The sequence below is a fragment of the Drosophila biarmipes genome, unplaced genomic scaffold (genome assembly GCF_025231255.1).
Source record: "Drosophila biarmipes strain raj3 unplaced genomic scaffold, RU_DBia_V1.1 ptg000017l, whole genome shotgun sequence".
Classification (NCBI taxonomy): Eukaryota; Metazoa; Arthropoda; class Insecta; order Diptera; family Drosophilidae; genus Drosophila; species Drosophila biarmipes.
This window is the reverse complement of record NW_026114535.1, coordinates 3,296,565-3,304,614: the sequence shown is the minus strand read 5'-3', so window position 1 is coordinate 3,304,614 and position 8,050 is coordinate 3,296,565. Positions and strand designations below refer to the sequence as shown.

Genomic DNA, 8,050 nt, shown 5'->3' with positions numbered 1-8,050 from the left:
AAGTGCCCGGAAAATAATTATGGTGTGTAAAGTTCGTCAGTCGTCAGTCCACAATGCCCTACAAGCTTAGCTGTCGCTACGGTCGGGCTGTGTTTCGGCCTTATTCCCTTCCCTTCACACATTCTTGTGCCAATGGATCGTCGCGGGCCGCGCAATACGATCCCCTATTATTATGGTTGTCCGTTGAAAGTTATGTCATTGTTCTTGACCTACTCCACATCTTACATCAGCACACCCTCATGTTACAATTCTAGCACATCATTGTTTTGAATTCGTTTTCACATTATGAATTTATTGATTAATAAATAGGTATGTCGGCACATGCCGTCGATAAGCAATATAAAGTCGGCTAAGGCAGATGTAATAATTTTACTTGACAATTATTTTTATTAGCGGAGAGTATCGAATTTACGACCGGTGAGGTGCACACATCAGCACGCTGACCATTCACGACTACAAACGTCGCTCACAGGGCTCTTGGAGTTGTACATACGACTATAAGGCTGATACTCGTCGCCAAATAGTTAATAACAGTCTATAAAAGAACTGTTTGGACTGCACAAATATTTATATATGTATGCTTTAAGAAAGGAACCGGGTTCCCACAAACTTATCACCTTTTAAATCCTGTGCGATGAGATCTCGACGCTCCGGATCCTGGGACTTTCAAAATATTATACTGCTGCTCTTAAGAATATTAATTTACTTAAACACAAAATATATATATGCCTGAGGCATGCGTCGTCCGTAACGCTGGTGGTGAGATTCGTCTTCGCTAATTGTTTATCAGGATCAGCACTATCGATTCACTTGATTAAAATATATTGTAATGCATTCTTGAATGCTTTCAATGTTTTTTATTTTCACTTGTGTTTTGGTTGTATTATATGAGGCTATTTGCCTTTCGATATGCATAATTTTACTTTAGCTTTTTTTCGATGTATGCTGTTGGTCGCTTGGCTCCTCCAGCTGAACAATCTTCGGAAGTATTAGGATTTCGAGTACTGCGGGCACAATGTTGAATGTCGTTCTTGTGGTTAATATTTCCTCCTTCTTTGATTATAATGGCGGCGATGGTCCGACACATGAAACATCTTTTGAGCTATTGGTGTCCTCATCAAGGGCTGCTGGATTCTGGGGGCTGATCCTGGAGGAGAGGACTCCGTGGACGAGAGCCCCTGGAAAAGTCGCCTTTCTTCGGAGCCGGCGGCTTCCGTTAGCAAGACAGCAGAATGGATTCTGCCCCCCTTTTCTAATCGTCTAAGGTCTTTTATACCCTAGTAGAGCTTATACTTAGCTTCCAGTTTGAAGCGGATAAACTAGGTGTTCCCACCTAGGGTTACTATATCTCGGTATGCGATATCTTTGGAGTCAACGGCCGGCTTTTGCATTTTGCCAGCTACCGGGGTATTGTTACCAGTAGGTCGATCGTGGCCACGAGACACCAGTAACTTGCCGAATTGTAATTTCATTTGACATTATTAGCCTAAGTGTGGTTAGTCAAATGTACCCCTCATTCTATATGGAGGGCGTACGTAACACCTGTTCTTCGATTATGCCTTGCACAGCCGTTAGGACTTCTCTCTGGAGATAGTCAATTTCATCGACTATATCCCGCCCTTTTTTCTGCGGAAAATACGTCTTTAGTCTCATGACCGCTATTCCCCCGACTGGGAAATTCACCGGTACTGCAGGAAGTTTGGGCCTTTACCCGCAATATCCTGCTGTTCTGTGATCAGACTGCTATTTTTGCTCAATTATATAATATAAAAAGAATAAAACTTAGTGATAAGGTTTCCCTACATGCTACGGCACGCTCTTATGTGCTTGGCCTGGATTCCAGGGTTGTTCCCAGATGTCGTCCACGGCCTCCTGACCAGCAGCTGATATCCAGGTGCGTGTCCAGCTTCTCCACGCCGGATGGCCGGCTGCACTATTGAGCAAATAGACGGATCGATTTTAAAACGAGACCGCACTCTCTGCTTTCATCATTCTCTTACCTCACGTGAAGCGGTATGAATCATTGCTTTGGTACATTATCCTTCAATCTCAGTTTTTGTTTATAAAAAATATTTGTAGTTATCGACTCGGTTTATAATCTGGATATATCGCTTTATTGTCTTCATAATGTTGTTAGTTGTGTAAGAAATGATGGCGCGTAATTTTGAGAAAATTGTTTGATATCTGTTTTAATTATTAACTTAACTTAATAATATCGCATGTTGAATGTGGGACATATTTTAAGTTGTTTATGCTGAGTGCTTGATTTGTTGAGGTAATACTTTGTATTAGGGGTCTCACCACCGAAATTCGCGAAAAAATTATCCTCGGTGGTCAACCATGGTTCTCTAGTAATTTAATTCTAAAGTTCATAGTTTAGCTATAAAAAACAAGGAAATTTGAAATTATAACAGAACCATGGCTGACCGCCAAGTTATTATAAGAAATCGCGCTCCATCGAGGACAATTTTTTGAATTTTACTTTTAATATTTTTATAGTTTATTACCTCAACAATAAAGTTAAGTTTAAAGATTTAAGCCGTATTAAATATTTAAAGACGAATCTGTATAGGGCAGCTGGACTGTTCCGGTAATGTATCACAGCAGGAATTGTCGCTTAATTCAAATTCTTCATCTTCCGTTAAGTCTATTTCTGCCTGTTCTGTTGATTTTTGATCTTTTGCCAAAGGGGTATTTCAGATTGTCGGTATCGATATATCTAAATTATATTTCTCTTTTACGCCTATTAAATAATGCCAAATCTTATAATTAAAGCCGCCGTGCGTACGCTCACATGAAGATGTTAGTTGCAACTAAATTAAAAGGAGAATACAATTATCATAAATTGTCGTTGCTCCATCTTCGTAAGGGCGAGATGGCACTAAAGTACATGCCAACATTGATAGACTTCTACCAACGCATTTTATTTTCTGGATCAATAACATTGATGATTCTGACCAGTTTTCAAAATGTATTATTCAAGTTTCCCCCGGGGGGATTATTATGTACTTTTTTTTATACCCGTTAATCGTAAGTATATATTATATACTAGATTCGTCTGAAAGTATGTAACAAGTAGATGAAGGAAGTGATACCGACCCCATAAGTAAGTATATATTCTTAATCAGGATCACTGTCGATTTGGCCCGTCTGTCTGTCCGTATGAACGCTGAGATCTTGGAAACTATAAGAGCTAGGGCAGGCAGACTCGCAGCGCAAGTTTGTTTCAGCGGGTTGTAGCGCCTACAGTTATTATGATAGGATCCAAATTTTAAATGAATTATGTTTATCTCATCAATAAATATCGATTGACCCAAAAAAATGTGACACGTGCACTCTAACGCCCACAAACGGTTTAAATGCTAAAATCTGTCTGCCGCCCACATAACATCTACTGAAATATCCGGTAGGTGGCGCCCTAAAATATAGCTTTGATGGCTAAATATCTCCATTTAAGCTGAGTAACGGGGATCTGATAGTCGAGGCACTCTACTATAGCGTTCTTCCTTGTTTTATTTGTTGCACGATTAGCCATAATTTTATCTCACTCACTCAATTTGTCCAGTGTCAGTTGCCGTTCAGCAGCCTCCACTTGCTTTTAAATTTGTTTAGCTTTTTCTTGTTGTGGATCTCATGATCCTGATTCCTCGTGTCATGTCACTGTCGCCATGTATAAGTGTGTAGTCTAAAATAACATGGAAGCCTTTAAATACACTACCCAACTTTTTGTTTAGTTTTTTTTTTATTGAATCATTCAATATTCTTGTATAATTCTTTCTACAGCTAGAGACCGCGCAGCTGCCAAGGACGCCGCAGGCTGCGCTTATGAAGCTGTGAACAGGTAAAATGATCACCTGGTGACAGAGCATATCAGATATGCCGACTCAGCACTTTCCAGTTCTCTTGCGGTGGTTTAATAACCAGTCCCTTGAAGACCTACTTGGAACTTGGATTTCTTTATTGTGTCGAATTGGTACACTGGATTTGTAATAATATTAAAACATAGCACTGAGTACAGTATGCAATCGATATGTGAGCAATTCTAGGAGGCTTAAAATGATACTTCGTATATAATGGCAGATCCAAAGACATTAAAAACAAGAAAGGAAGTTATCTTCGAAAAGCAGAGGTTTGTATACCCTTGCAGTTTAAAAAAAAATCAATAATTTTATTAAATTGAATTCGAAATTCTTAAAAATATAAAAATTTATATTCCCAATATTATAAAATAATATGTCAAAAAGCCCCAAAGCTATAATTTGTTTTAAATTTCCTACCAATTATCGGATCGTTCCTATGACAGCTATATGATATAGTCGTCCGATTTTGATCAAATTTAATTTAAATTCAAAACCAAATAAAAAATGTTATTTCCAAGCGAATGAGTTATGTTATGAGAATATGTTAAAAAACACCGAAGATATAATTTTTCAATATTTTTTACCACCAATTTTCCGATTGTTCCAATGCGAGCTATATGATATATTCGTCCGATTTTGATAAAATTTAATTCGAAATTCAGAACTAATTTAAAAATGTTATATCCAAGCTTAGAAAGGGTTATGTTAAAAAACACGAAAGAAATATTTTTTTTTAGTTTTTTCCCCGATAGTACCTATGGGAGCTATAAAATATAGTTGTCCGATCCGGCTGGTTTCGACTTATATACTACCTGCAATAGAAAGAAGACTTTTGGAAAAGTTTCAGAACGATAGCTTTAAAACTGAGAGACTAGTTTGGGTAGAAACGGACGGACATGGCTAGATCGACTCGTCTTGTGACGCTGATCAAGAATATATATACTTTATGTGGTCGGAAAAGTTTCCTTCTCTGCATTGCAAACTTCTGACTGAAATCATTATACCCTCTGCAAGGGTATAAAAAGTTGGATTTTATCATTATATAAACATTAACTAAGCAAAGACAGAAGAAACAATTAAAATAATAAAAATTAATTAAATAAAATAAGTAAAAATAGAAACACGACTATTAATGTATTAAATAATATTTTACCTTAAAAATTTAAATTAACTTGGAAAAATAACGGTACGGATTTAACAACTCCTATCATCGATTTCGCACACCCTACCACCATTTTCTATCTCGGCTCTAAGGTATTATTTAATTACTTCTAAAAAAAGGATGAAAACCATCGCCAGCGCCTAGTCATTTCTGTAAATGTCGCAGTGGCTCATTTCATCTTGACACCAAAGTTCAAGAAGTTTCGCGATATCGCATTACTAAACATTACCTTCCTTGCAAGGTTAACAGTGGCTATAAAGCTCATGTTCGCTGCAGTGGATAAGCTTTAATACGTATATAAACTTCGCAAAATTGTTTTAAATCGGACCATCATATAAGTAACAATAATTTTTTTAAGCATTTTGTTTTCTATATTATCATATATAGTATATCTGCAAACCCTTTAAAATTGTGAAACTAGAAAAAAAACATATACATTTATTATTATATTTATTTATTCATGTATATGAATTTATTAACTTGTTTAGTCGAACCTTGGGCTGGTTTCGAAATCGCTCAGCCTTAATTCGACGCAGCTCGTATCTCTTCGAATTAACATAAAATGGTACAACCCCACTTTTCTTTAGAACTATTTTATTTCCTAACGTAAAATGCATATAGTCAATTTCTTGATTATTTTGCGTTTAAATTGAATTTAAGAACGGCATTCCTTTACCTTCAGTGAATCTATTTCTTGCATTTTGCTGTTGAACAATGTTGAAATTGGTTTCATTAGCAATATTTTGATAAGACCTTTGTGTCATTAAACCAATAAAAAATGCTTTTACAATATGCTGTAGGTTTGTGGAACCATCAATTTTGGCATACAAATCTTTTATACCTATAACTTTACAAATTGTTTGTATGGCCCGATGGCAAACTAAGCCATATCCATCAGGCTTTTGAAAACAATAAATTTTCGTTTTTCCAAAATCAGAACGAAAATCATGATAAATAGTCCTATTTTCACAAAGGCTTACATTGATTAGTTTTTGTCCTGCCCGATTTTTCGACTTTCGAAGAGCCGTTCGAGCTTCTGGAGCTTTAGCAGTAGCAAATCCGGCTAAGCCATTACCATTTCCTGTGACCGATAAGACAGAATATCTACGTTTCCTCCCATATTTCCTTTCATAATAAACACAATTTTGTTTTCTAAGACTCGAGTATCAAATGATTTAAACTCTTCCTCTCCAACTGAATCAGGCTGTCCAATACTTCGTCCAGGCATTTTACTTCCAGACCAACCTCGATCTATCGGATTTAACTTTGTCAACCTAAAATTTCCCATTGAATCACGTAATTTCATTATTCCGTTTTCTCTATCTAAGTTTTCGACAAGTTTCTGCTGATGAATGAGATCATTTCCACGCATTATAGGTGAATTTAATCCAGGCCATATCCGACAGTTTTTTCCAAGTCCAATAGTTTGCCCTTTGTTGAGATCCTTCGCAACTTTTTTTCCACTTCCTTTCCCACGACCTCTTTTTTTCCAGCATTGCTAACCGCAGTAACTCCACGCCAAATGTCTTCAGCAGGAACTAAAATGAAAGAAAAAATAATTAATTTAAAGAACTGGTAGATAGACGTGCCTCGACTATCAGACATCCATTTTTCAGCTAAACGGAGCAAAAGGACGATGAAGATATACAAATAGAAATACAAATTTACTACCCTCGACTTTAATATATGGTATTGTGAGCGGTACGGATTTAAGCGTTATTGGCGTGGCAACATTTTTAGGTCAATCGCTATGTATTAACAAGAGGAATACAATTCAGGTAAACTTTTTTCTATAACTTTAACTGTATGAACAACAGTTTGGAGAAGCTGGTGGGCATTAGATTGGCAATACGCTATGTCTGTTTTATAATATTTAACAGGGATCACCAGTCATTGGGAACAAGAAAAAGTCACATGGGGCCAAATCCGGTGAATATGGTGGCTGAGGCATTATTGTGGTGTTGTTTTTGGTCAAAAAATCTCTCACAAGCAAAGATGAGTGAGCAGGGGCATTATCGTGATGCAAAAGCCATGAATTGTTATTCCACAAATCTGGACGTTTCTTTCGTATTGCTTCTCGCAAACGGCGCATAACTTCCAGATAATACTGTTTATTGACCGTACGACCATATGGTAAGAACTCCTGATGCACCACGCCATGGTAATCGAAGAATACAGTGATCAAAACTTTGACATATGATCGAACTTGGCGTGCTTTTTTCGGTCTTGGCTCACCTGGGCTCTTCCATTGTGACGATTGGGCTTTGGTTTCGATATTATAACCATATACCCATAATTCGTCACCAATTATAACCCTTTTGAAAAAATCTGGGTCGTCGTTGACGTCATCCAACAGCTCTTGAGCGATGCTCATGCGACGGTTCATTTGGTCAAAATTCAGCAATTTTGGAACAAACTTCGCTGACACTACTCATGGCCAAAACGTTTGAAAAAATTTTACGGCACAAGCCAAGCGATATACCGACATTTTTAGCAACTTCTCTGATAGTGATTCGACGATTTTTCAAAACAATTTTCTTCACTGCTTGAACGTTTTCATCAGTTGTTGACGTGCTTGGGCGTCCAGAGCGATCCTACCTTGATCTTCATATAAATGTTAAAAGAAAGTGGCATTCAATTTGTATTTTTAACTCGTATAGTACAAGTTAAAGAGTGAAACTGTTTGTCATTTTTCTTATTTTGTAAAAAAAAGGTTTTTTAAGCTTTGGCATTGCCAAAGAAAAACACCTAATACGTATTTTTACCATTTCTTTTTCCTTTATTGGTCTCAATTTTTTTAAACTCACCACCTATTTGCAGTCCCTGTTTAATATTATAAAACAGTCATAGCGTATTGCCAATCTAATGCCCACCAGCTTCTCCAAACTGTTGTTCATACAGTTAAAGTTATAGGAAAAAGTTTACCTGAATTGTATTCCTCTTCTTAATACATAGCGATTGACCTAAAAATGTTGCCACGCCAATAACGCTTAAATCCGTACCGCTCACAATACCATATATTAAAGTC

The 8,050-nt window shown here is 36.9% G+C and overlaps 1 pseudogene; it reads right to left on the bottom strand.

Annotated features, from left to right (window-relative positions):
* Positions 1-5,459: 5,459 nt before the first annotated feature.
* LOC122818549 (28S ribosomal protein S5, mitochondrial-like) lies at positions 5,460-7,316 on the bottom strand (annotated as a pseudogene).
* Positions 7,317-8,050: the final 734 nt, after the last annotated feature.